Source organism: Dermacentor andersoni, chromosome 4 (assembly GCF_023375885.2).
Source record: "Dermacentor andersoni chromosome 4, qqDerAnde1_hic_scaffold, whole genome shotgun sequence".
Taxonomy (NCBI): Eukaryota; Metazoa; Arthropoda; class Arachnida; order Ixodida; family Ixodidae; genus Dermacentor; species Dermacentor andersoni.
This window is the reverse complement of record NC_092817.1, coordinates 97,489,277-97,501,863: the sequence shown is the minus strand read 5'-3', so window position 1 is coordinate 97,501,863 and position 12,587 is coordinate 97,489,277. Positions and strand designations below refer to the sequence as shown.

Genomic DNA, 12,587 nt, shown 5'->3' with positions numbered 1-12,587 from the left:
AAAATTGACGGGAGGGATACTCACGTCTCGATCAGTACAGGCTTCATTTTGGCGTCACTTCTAAAATATATAATGTTTGGTCAGTTGACAGCAGGTTACCGGGTTGCATAAGTTTCTTGCGTTGGCTGCCACTTCAAAATAAGAATTGTTAGCTCGAAGTCATACAGCCCAAACAGAAACCAGACGCAGAGTTTAGTAAGCTGGTGGTGTTGATGCATCGGTGTACTCTCGTGGTTCGGACAAAAGCACCGTAATTTCACAATTTTCTTTGCTGTTCTTTTGCTTAGAGAAGTCCAATCTACATTGAACGACTTCTTACACAGGTAATTTCCACCTTTTTCCAGAAATTTATCTGGAAAGTGTAACAGGCGATTTTTAAAAAAAGTTGCTCGAACTAACGTGCTTTGAACTTCAAAAGCAGGTAATAATCTTATGCTAATACCAATGCCCGTATAAAGTTATATAGATATATAGATATGTAAATATGCTATAGCAGCAATCTTGCTGCGTTGCTGGCTAACTGCCGAGGAGCTCCACTGCCAACAAGAGTATTTCTAGGCAAAGCCCCGCTATTCTCGAAACCTTGTCTTACTATACATTTCGTCTTAAGGGAGCAGCGGATTGAGTGCGCCAGTGTGGGCGACCTCAACCAAATCTCGTTGTTCAGAATTTCTTTATTTTTCGAGCTGCCAAGTGGGCCTATAGCCTTTTCCTCATGCTTACCTTCATGCTGCGAACGTTGCAACAGCCGTCATCTCGCCCCTTGGCGATGAAAACACCGTACGTAACAAGCCTCGCGTCTTATTAAGCCCTGGTCTGGCATTCCCTTGTGGTCAAGATGGATGTCCGGCTGCTTGGATGGAAAACAGCCATGTTTCCACAGCCCCTATACGTGTTCCTAACCCACGGCGTAATTTTCTCTCTCGATGAATTGCATGTTTTCGACTGCTCGCTACGGTTCTGTACATGTTCTGATTACCCAGGGCGGCCTCACCAACATCAGGCGCGCAAAAGCAGCCCTTTAGACTTAAGGGAAAAAAAGAGAAATGCAGTTAAATAAAGCAAGCCTTGTGTGGTATTCAAGCGCATAAAGTTGAGGCATACAGGTGCTTGAAGCAAGTGAAACGAGTTAGAACTTTCATTGTCTCGACTGGTGATGAGGGCGCTAACAAAATGCCACTTCGACTCTCTGCACTATTTCCTTTTTTTTCTTTTTTTTTAATACGCGCGGGCTTTCACCCAAAAAGGAAAAAAAAAAGAAGGACGTGTTCTTCGATGAAGAGAACTACTCAATAAAAAAGAAAGAAGAACAACAAAAATATGGCGGACGCGCTTTTTGTGCAGCTCAGTCGAGCAATGAGCAATATAGATTTCACGGTTGATAATCCCAGGAAGCGAACACAAGCGCGAGCGATTTGCACCGCAGTGTTTCCTGCAGCATTGTATGAAATTCTACGATTGCCACATCGAGTACTGCGGTATATAGTTCCGCGAGGAAATCCATCATGCTACCAGCAATCAACGATCTTGGCGAGAAGGCGTACAGGTGTGTCATCAATACGCAGCGGCCATGAAAAGCAATTGTTATCTTCAACTTATGGCACGTACCCACGAGCCGTTGTTCGCAATGGAAACATAATATTAACTCCTTCTTTCCTGGTAACTTTTGACCAGTACCAGCTATATATATATAATAGTGATTTTAAGTTATTTTCTTTTTTTTTCTTGAAAAGTGGTCATGCCAGTTTTGACGAAGATGCTAGATTAAGAAAATAATGCGATCTAGCGTTAATAATGAGGAAAAGGCGCTTTAACATTAGCATCCCTGTAGCAATGACATATTCAAATACAATTTGACAAACTTCCTTGCCAGCTCGACCAAGGATGCTTGCAAGAAAAGATAAAATATTGATCACCAAGAGAGGAAGCCGCCCACACGAAATATGGGCTGATTTAAGTAGGTATTTCTTTCGGAATTATACTTTCGGCAATAGAGGAGGAAATAGTCCTGTGATTCTATATCTCCACATGACGCACAAAGGTTCCATGGAGCGAACCCACACTTACTTATATACAGATCTAATTGCGGTATCCGATATCATAATAGGGTAATTGAAACTTCGCATTGCCGAGAGGGACACGATCGGACATTCCAGGGGAATGCTAAATGTCCTTAATCCGATGCGGCAAGGAGGAGCTCATTTTTTCTATCTGGGACTTGTCGTCTTCAGGTTCTCGTCACCGCCAGCAGGGTACGGCTGGGTATGCAGAAAGCTACCGTCCCTCCAAGCCCTGTATTTGCCAAGCTGTCTGCCTCTCATTAAGTGCTAGTCCACAATGTGCATGTATCCACAAATACCGAATTTCTTCAACATGACGTGGAATGAAAAAAAATGCAGCGACCAGAGCAGTAGTGAATTATTCGTGCTTTCTAGCGACGTAAGGATTGACAAGCAGTTTGCGCGCAATATTATGCGCGACACATTGTTTGGAATTTCGTATAGCGCCAAGCGAATGGCCATGAATTCGGCCGCATAGATTGGAGCATAATCTGGAAGGCGGATAGCAAAGCTCGATAATAATGTTTCAGATAAAATTTCTGTCGACGACTTCTCATCTTTCTGTGCGGCATCCGTGAACACCACATTGCAGTCTCCACGGATGCCAATTTCCACCATTGTATAAAATATTCACCAAGATGACTTCCAATAGAATAAGGGCAACATTTCAGCCAACCAAGAAAACAGGCTGGCTTCAGGAAGGAATACTCTACGATGGATCACATCCATGTCATCAATCAGGTAATCGAGAAATCCGCAGCGTACAAACAGTCTCTATATATGGATTTCATAGATTACGGAAAGGCATTTCATTCAGTAGAAATACCAGCAGCTTTAGAGGCATTACGTAATCAAGGAGTACATGAGGCTTGCGTAAACATCTTGGAAATGTCTACAAAGATTGCACACCTACCTTGATTCTCCACAAGAAAAGTAGACAGAAAGAAAGGGTTTAGGCAAAGAGACACAATCTCTCCAATGCTATTCACTGCATGCTTGGAAGAAGTGCTCAGGCTATTAAACTGAGAAGGCTTGGGAGTGAGGATCAACTGCGAATATCTTAGCAACCTTCGGTTTGCAGATGACATTGTCCTGTCAAGCCATACTGAGGACGAATTACGGCAAATTATTGAGGACCTTAATCACGAAAGTGTAAGAGTCGAGTTAAACATAATATGCGGAAGACAAAGATAATGCTCAGTAGCCTGGCAAGGGAACAAGAGTTCATGATCTCCAGTCAGCCTCTAGAGTCTGTGAAGGAGTACGTTTACCTAGGTCAATTACTCACAGGGGACCCTGATCATGAGATCATGATCATGAGAAGGAAAATTACAGTAGGATAAATGTGGGTTGGAGTGCATACGGCAGACACTGTCAGATCCTGACTGGAAGCTTACCACTATCATTCAAAATAAATGTGTACAATTATTTACATTATACCGGTGCTAACATATGGGGCAGAAACTTGGAGATTGACAAAGAAGCTCGAGAACAAGTTAAGAACCGCGCAACGAGAGATAAATTAAGAATGTTAGGCGTAACGCTAAGAGACAGGATGAGAGCGGTGTGAATCAGAGATCAAACTGGGGCAGCCGGTATTCTAATTGACATTAAGAGAAAGAATTGGAGCTGGGCATGCCATGTAATGCATAGGTTACATAACCGGTAGTATATATGGGTAACAGAATGGGTGCCAAGAGAAGGGAAGCGTAGTCTAGGACGACAGAATATTAGGTGGGGTGATGAAATTAGGAAATTCGCAAGTGCAAGTTGGAATCGGTTGGCGCAGGACAGAGGTAATTGGAGATCGCAGAGAGAGGCCTTCGATCTGCAGTTGCCATAACATAGGCTGATGATGATGATGACTCATTCAAGATTCCGACTAGTGTTTGTTTGGCTATGAAATTAGCATTCTTTGTAAAGACGTAATCAAACTTACAAGTTGTACATGTCTCTATTGGAGTGACACACTGAAGTGATCGCAGGTAAACGCTTATTTTTGCTAAAAGTCTCTGCGTGAACACTACCTGAAGCAGCTTGTATCTTGGCCACATGCAATAAAGAAACAGTGCCGGTTGTGGGACAAACACCGGGTCACTTGTCCCGGGAACGGGTTCGTATGCTCTAAGAAAAGTTTTTGCTGTTAGCAGCAGAAACCTCGACGCTAAATCTGGTATGTTTGCTTCTAGATACAGCACAGAGTTCGCAACATACTTAGGGACGCCAAGACACTGACGAAGGCCCCGTCTCTCTATCATAAAGGTTGCAACTTACAAATTGGAGAGCCAGATATCAACGCACTACCAAATTAAAGAGCAGGTCTTACATAAGCGCGATAAATGTAAAGTATTCCTACGTATATCAAACTTCCTGTTGCATTTTGTTGTCAACCGACCAAGAGCGATTCCACCTTTTCTCACAATGTTTTTTATACGAGGACACCAATCTAGGCCATGGTCATAAGTCACTCCCAGGCACCTTATACCTGCAAAATCAGTTGGTTCTAATACACAAGGGATAAGGAAACCGATTGATGCGAAAGGAATACTAGAAAGGTCCTTGTGTTATTGTTAAGGACCATGCGCGAATTATCCAGCCGGACCATAAGAAGATTTAAATACGCTTAGAACTTTTGGTGAAGCATGTGAACATTTTTATCGGAAGCAAAGAATGCAATGGCATCCGCCTACAATCAATGATATGCGATGGAGGGTTTAAGGCAGCAAGTTTATTCAGTAAAATGTTAACTCTGCGCTTTCACAAGCTTTCGTAACATCTATTGTTACGAAGGCCGAAACTTCGAAACTTCTCTTAGGTAACCATATTTCGTTTTCTAAATCTATATATGCGGACCAAATAGAACAACTACTCCGAAATCCAACACGGAGCTACCGATCTCATACAAGCTACGATAGATAGAAGTTCAGATGAGTTCACCTCTTCAAAGTCATCGCGCTGTGATGGCATTCTGAACCCAACTGAGCACTGTACCTGAAATCGCAACGCAAGGTCACGTGCTATGCAATCAGGATTAGTCTTAGCTTCCACTGGGGTCACTATACAGCGGAATTGAAAATGTGGCTGGCAGAAGATTTGTTGTGCTCCATCAATCTGTGTAGGGCTTTTCTATATTTTTTTTTTCGGGGGGGGGGGGGGGTCATATAAGCAAGTGTCTGCATTAGCGTTATAGTCATCCTTAGCTTTCAGCAAAGAATTTGTAGTTAATCCAATTTAGGGGCTTTGATATTGAAGAAGGCTCTTCCACGCAGCTTTCCTAAGACGATATGCCTTTTCGCATTCTTCAGTCCACCACGGGGAACCTTTCTTGCTTCTAGTAGAAACTCCCATAATAAATGTAGACTGCACTGTTGTGCCAATAAGACATTTTAGAACCTTCTCCGCACGCTCAGCGTTATCAGGCGAAGTTAATGAGTTAATAACAGAGTGCACAATCTATTTATATGCATCGCTGTTGATACATTTCATCATTTTATCACTGACTCTCTGCGGGGAACGCATGATAGAAAAGAAACTAAAGGAAGATGGTCACTGGAAGTTCCACTATCTAGAGACGTCCATGATGGCATGCTAACTCCAGCAGCTGCATGAGTTAGGCCGATCACAGACCTTGAATCTCGGCGCATAAGTGTTACGGCCACTATTACAGCAGCGAACATTTTTAATGATAGCCATTATCGCAGGAGCTCACCACTCGTATCTGAGCGATAACCCCACGAGATATGATGTGAATGAAATCCCCTGCAATGACAACTCTGTCCAATTTTCTCAATGAACCACCAAATTAGTCCATTCTACGGACGCCTGTAGGAAAGAAAGCGTTTACTATGGCACGGCCGCTGGATCCAGCGGCCGTGACTATAGTGACAGCAATACTGAGCGTGACAGCAATACTGAGGCGATTGTGACGGTGAACTGAAGCTGTGATGAAAGCAGTTTTAGACTGCTCCATCATGCACGTTTCCAGCTGCATACTGCCCTTGTTTGAGTCAATATTTTCATAATGCCTTTATATAATTCCCGTTATTAAGAAAGATCAGTGCCGATGTCGTTTTATAAAGAAATTGAAAAAATTGAAATGTTATTGTACTATGAGCATATGGCAAGGTGCCGAAGCAAAATAAGAAAAAAAAACAACGACCGATTACAATGTCACGAACCTGACCGGTCAAGTTTTCTTGTTATCCCGATGTAACCAGCAGCATATAAATATTCTGTCCATTCACCTTACATACGACCAATGTTTCCCAAACGTGATACCCCATAACTCTGCCAATATTAAACGTTTCAAAGAGACGTTAAAGGGAACATCAAGTTCGCCTGTATTTGTGCACTGCGCTTCTACGATGTCCCCCAAAACACAATGTTGTTGCAATTTTTGTTGTAATTATGAACCAAGTTGCGCAAGAAAATGTTTTACTAAGCCGAAAAAATAGTCGCTAAAGGTGGACCACATTGTATTCTAAGTAAGCTAAAAACTTAAAACGTTTCTGCAATATTTACTGCCACTTTGTGAGCCACTTCGGCTCAAGTACGAGAAGATACTTTGATATCCGTGACGTCACACTGATTTATCAAAACGAAGATTTGATCGCATTTCTTCTTTATTCTTTTTTGTTTTTAATGGAGCAATGGCCCTCATTTTCTTGTTTGCTAATCAGCCTATCACCGCAAAATTTATTAAAATTGAGTTTGAAGGAATGATAAGCCATCAAAACTAATTTAGTATTTCTCCTTAGTGTCCCTGTAAGTGTCCGCGTACTCTTGATTTTGAGGGTAATACATTCTGATTTGGTACCATGTACTGACGCATTATTTGCGCTGCAATTTAAGCCTAGCTGAAAGATTTATCAGTACACGCTTCATACAGGTTCAAATGCCCTAAGTGATAGCCAGCACTTCGTGGTAGTGGGTGTGTACACAGTATTCTGTACATAACTGTGTTTTCTTCTTTGTTTCTTTTTTTTTCCTTCGTGTCTACCAGTGACCCATAATAGACACTTTGATTTCACCGTAACTCTTACATGGACTACACGTTACCTTCCTTCGACATCGCTGCGACCTTCCACACAGGGGCCTCACAAGCTAGATACACTGTGTAGATATGAATCACTTGAAAGAGCGCTAAAAAGACATTGCGGCAATACCAATCTCTCGATGACTGTCGACAGAAATGAGTTAGCACTGAATCAATATGTACCGACATAACATATTGCCACCGTTGAAACAAGTTACGTATGAGGCGTGTACTACACCGGGACTCCTCTTTCGAGCTTCCCTAAGAACACTCGGCGCCATCTAACGCCGCCGCTGCTAAGCCTGAGCATGACCTCCGAAATACATCGCGCGCCGGTGCGTGCGACAGCAGAAAAACGCGTCATGCAGCAACCGGCTAGATAGATAGCCCCCGAAAAGTATGCGAAGTACCCCAAGAATTAGAACGCATTAAAATGGGGTAAAAAAACAATGGAATCGGTCACAGCAGCACTAACAACCACGTCCTGCGCTGAAATGACATTTGTCCATGCATGTGGTTTTCAAACAGTAAATGGAAAATTTACTGTACTGTTTCATTTTTTTTAATGCCGTTATCATTCCCTAGATTACTTCACGCACTTTCCGGGTTCTATGTATGTATGTATGTGCGTACGTATGTATGTATGTATGTATGTATGTATGTATGTATGTATGTATGTATGTATGTATGTATGTATGTATGTATGTATGTATCTGCGGGTCACGCTGCGGGTCACGCTGCGGGTCACCGCCAGATCCTTCCGTTGGCGGTTACGTAGGTTTGACGTCAGGAGATTGGAATAAGCAGGGCGCGCACAAGCAGAGCACGAATAAACAGAGCGCGCGCGGCCCGCAAGTTTTCTACACGCATCCTACGATTGCCTGCATGTCTATCCTTCACCGTGTTGGCTGGAACCCAATGCTTGCAAAGGGTTGTAGGTGCCGTGTAAAAGGTGTTATAACTTTTCCAAAGCGCAGCCGATTGATTTTTGTTGAAAAGAATATAAATGTGTTTTTTTTATTTAAACGAAAATTACGCATACTTGGCTCTGAAGTGTTCAATTAAATGCTGTCCGCACAGTGTCTTCTTCTGGTTTTGTCAGAATTGTGTCGAGCCACGCAAACATGAGCGCATCGGGATAAAGGAAAGCACGATGACCACCCTGAAAAAATAAGGTTCAAGGCAGCCATTGCACGCACAAAATATAATTAGCGAAATGGCGTGCTGTAGAAAACTCTGTGGCTGAAACCACGGGGAGTGCGATGATGGTTTACTCAGTCATCGTCAGGAAGTCAAAGTTCTTTGGGCCCTCTTTCATTTACCTGTCATGTTGTTATTTATGCCCCCAATGGCATAACTATTCACGTCATTGCGGATCTAGTAAAGAAGTAAATCATTTATATAACCGTTTCTTCAACATATCAGTGGAAAGATACACGGACCCCTGAGAGAGTGTAATCGGGAGCAGCGTTTCTCTTCACCATTGCTTATGGTGTATTTACGCTCTCATTTCAATCATGTAGTAACAACTTGCCGTCTGCTGTAATAACAATTTTGATTTTTCCTGCTTGTAGTTATATAAACAGGATGTCTCTCCTCTTACCGCACTGACTTTGAGAGCCTTCTTTTGTATATATTCCATAACTAAACGCACTCATTATACCATATGTAATAAATAAAGATTATCCTAGTTCTGATAGATGTTAGCCAGTATATGCAGGTTCCCTATAATGAGGGTTTATTGTAATGCTATTTGCCTCCTCCCCCTCCCCCAACCAGTGCCTATCTTCACTCTGTTATACGAAAGAGCTAAGAACCCTCACGCGACAACTGATGAAGCAAACAAAAACAAAATCAAACAAGCCATGAGCTCCCTCCTACGCAATTTCTCTCTTCAAACTGCACCAACGAACACGACTCTTCTGGCAACAGCCTTCCCGCCCAATTTTCGCACTTGCCTTCCACAGTCCTTCGTCGTTCATAGAGTTTCCTCCAGACCGGTCTGGTGTTCGTAATTGGCAATGCTTCATTTCGTGCAGTCTGGAAAGTCGAAAACAGACCGCTCTCGACACCTCATTGCCTTCCACAATACGTCCAATCACCATAGAAGGGAAAAAAAACAACCTTCTCGCCACAGAGAGAAAAAAAGGCAGAAACAGCACTTACAGCTTCGAGAAGTTCAGCTGTTACCCGGTCTAATTACCCTGCAAACAAAGAGGGCCACTTCCAGCCGGCGGAAAATAAAAGCCTGCTGCCGTTACCGCTTGAATTCGGTCGAATCCAGTTTCCATGTAACGCTGTCTTTATTTTTTATGTCCTCGCTTCTTCCTTTTCCCTTCTGTGTTCTTTAACACAAAGTTAATCATTTGACGCCGAGTTGAGAGACAGGTATCATGTTCTTCTTGGGATTCAGCCCGCTCATTCACGAAACTTAACTTAACAAACAACACAAGTGAAACTCCAGGTTGTTTTATGCTACCCTGCAAAATGTTGTCGTGAAATAAAACACAAAACAAAACAGCAAAGTATGACAACTTTAGTGACATACCTCTCTTCCTGTTTTCTGCTTGTCACTTTTCCCGTAGTTTCGCTAGCATATTACGTTGATGATTTTTCTACGTCATTTCACGAGAAAGAAGAGTTGCATAAGTTCGCTACTTTATGGAAGTAGCTTTTTACTCCCCTCTTAGTTCGCTACTTTATGTTCGCTACTTTATGGAAGTAGCTTTTTACTCCCCTCTTTCACTCCCCATTCCCCTCCCCACGTGTAGGGTAGCAAACTGGACTCAGTCTGGTTAACCTCCCTGCCTTTCCGTCTTCCCTTCTCTCTCTCTACTCCCCTCTTGTCTGCAGTTTCAAGGGAGTACGAGGTATTCAGTCGGCAGGAGTGATGTGTTTGTAACAAATCGTACACGTTACATCGAACGCATCAGAAGGGACAAGGGGCGCGGCACTGCGGCGACACATGCAAAAATAATCTCTACGCAGCCACGATTTCAGTGGGGCGACTGGCCCGGTGAGCAGCTGCATGTTTTCATAAATTAAGATTAACTGGCTGACGCGAATGATATCTGACTGCTTACACGTGATGAAGCAGCACACAAATGTTAATTCAGGATAGTAAAGAGACAAACTAAACTAATTTCGCCCGTAATATTCTTGTCTAACTTATCACTTTACTCTATACCTATAGGATTAATTCTGTTAAAATTAAACGAGAAAGAAAATGTGCCTTTCAGCATTTTTCTAATGAAACAATATCTGTAGTTTCCATCGAAATAAATTTTCTGCAAAAAAATATAAATTTTCTTCGTTTTCTCCCAATATTTTTTGCAGTGTATTCATCTAAAATAAAGCATTGTCACAGAGCAACGTATGAAATAAAGAAAACGGGGGCAGTGATGACTGCACATAGAGCTTCAGGCGGGTTTATCCTGATAAGCTGGGCAGAGTAACAGCATACCGTTTCTTTTCGTTTCTCTCTCTTTTTCTTTTTTTAAGTGTGCAAAGTGTGCTCGCGCGAATATATTTGTACGAGCCGTCGTGCTTGCCTTACGTGAAAAGCCTAACCTACTGAAAGGTATTGCACACACTCGAACTGCAGGCAAATCAACACACAAACACTGCTTTCTATTAGTCTCAATGTTCTCAATCTCAATGTAGAATGTTCCACTACGAGCATTATCGAGCAGACATACGCACCACAAATCACTCGTAACTCGAAATCAGTAGTTGGGACTCGTTTTGTTTTTAGAGTAAACGTCAACTTACTGACCCGAGACACCGGTTTTGCCATAGAACCTCCAAAAATGTTTACCATATCGTCGTTTTTTTTTATTGCGTTTTACGTGGCAAAACCACTTTCCGATTATGAGGCACGCCGTAGTGGAGGACTCCGGAAATTTCGACCACCTGGGGTTCTTTAACGTGCACCTAAATCTAAGTACGCGGGTGTTTTCGCATTTCGCCCCCATCGAAATGCGGACGCCGTGGCCGGGATTCGATCCCGCGACCTCGTGTTCAGCAGCCCAACACCATAGCCACTGAGCAACCACGGCGGGTACCATATCGTCGTCATTTTCGTGCATGTTCTCATTCCGTTTCGTTCGCTCTTTTCTTCCGGACCAGAACCATATAGTACTTCTTATTTCGGCTAACGCCAGCCATAAGGCGGACAGATTACAGCCAAACTGCAGATATCACAAGTAGAATTAGGTTTGGGCCATTAGGTCGTAACTGACGACTGCAAGCCGATCAACAAATCAATTTCCATTACACCTAATCTATAACGTATATCACATCGTCCTACGGCTATTTACTGCCGGCGGCAGTTCCGCGGATATACTGGCAGCAAATGTCGTCTTAAGTTAGCGATATCGTAAACGGAAGCCATCCTTTACGAAAACGTTTGGTATAGGAACGTCGTAGCAACGTACTCCGTTAATGGAGCAAGCTAATGCGTCCGTTGTCATGAATCATTGTCCAGAAGAGAGAAAAAAAAAGTTGGGGGCATCTAGTAACAGAAAAAGGGTGAGGATCTTGATCGTGTCAGCGTGCTCTGTACAGCGAGCGCTGAACGTGGTTCATGAGGCGGAAAGGCTCCCAGAAGATATAAACAAGGAACACGAGTATGTGTACAGCCTCTGTCACGGCTGCCTAGGGTGATGTTGGTATAGCCTTGTGCCTTAAAGAAAAGAAAGCATAATCTCACATCATTCTTAATGTTTAAGGCATCGTACTAGATTCGTGTGGCTTTCCTCGAGCTCTTTCGAACGCCCAAACGTGCCCTATGCATTTCTTCGTTCAGCAGCACAGCACTCCATCGCTTGACCGGAGCTGTACATCGTCGGCATGCCGGCTTTCCTGAAGTTGCGAGCGTGTCGCAGTCACCAATCTTCTTAACAATAATTTTGGTTTAACGTCCCAAAGGGTGCGCTAACAGTGCTAATAGCTAATAGCACGGAGTGAGACAGGCAGGAGAGCGGACTTACTTGCAGTGCATTTGGCGTGGCCAGCTGTAGCTACACGTCGTTTCGTACCTTTCCACCGTGCTGGCATTCCTTCACTGGCATCCTCCTTACTCCGCGTCCTTTGCAACAATGGTCTAACTTTACTTCTTCACTAGCTGTTCACGCAAAGTGTGCCTACCACCCTGCGTACAGGGTAGGAGGCGGAAATGACCACCGCGCGGCAATGAAAGGCGCTCGTCCACCAAGTGTCAGCGAGCGCGCTTCGGTCTGCACGGGTGACGTTTGTACGCCGATAACGCCTGGTCTGAGATAGCTTGCATCTGAGCATGCGCCACAACATTAAAGGAACTGCCTTCTATTTCCATTCGCCTTTTTCGTCTTGCCGGTCAACGTGACATGCGTAGCTATGCAGTCGCTACAAGCGATAAGACACCGCAGGGCAGGGCCGCGTAAGAAAAGCGGGAAGAAACGGCTCGGCGCGTGCTGTCCGTAAAGTATAGGTTTGTTTCGCTCTTCCGCTAA

General features: G+C 43.5%; 1 long non-coding RNA gene across 2 annotated transcripts in view; it reads right to left on the bottom strand.

Annotated features, from left to right (window-relative positions):
- LOC140217116 (uncharacterized) overlaps positions 1-12,299 on the bottom strand; it is a 164,758-nt gene extending 152,459 nt beyond the window's left edge. For both annotated transcript variants that reach the window (XR_011893620.1, XR_011893619.1), the window contains exon 1: positions 12,087-12,299. This is a non-coding gene — a long non-coding RNA (uncharacterized lncRNA). The remainder of the gene's footprint in view (positions 1-12,086) is intronic.
- Between the last annotated feature and the right edge of the window lie 288 nt (positions 12,300-12,587).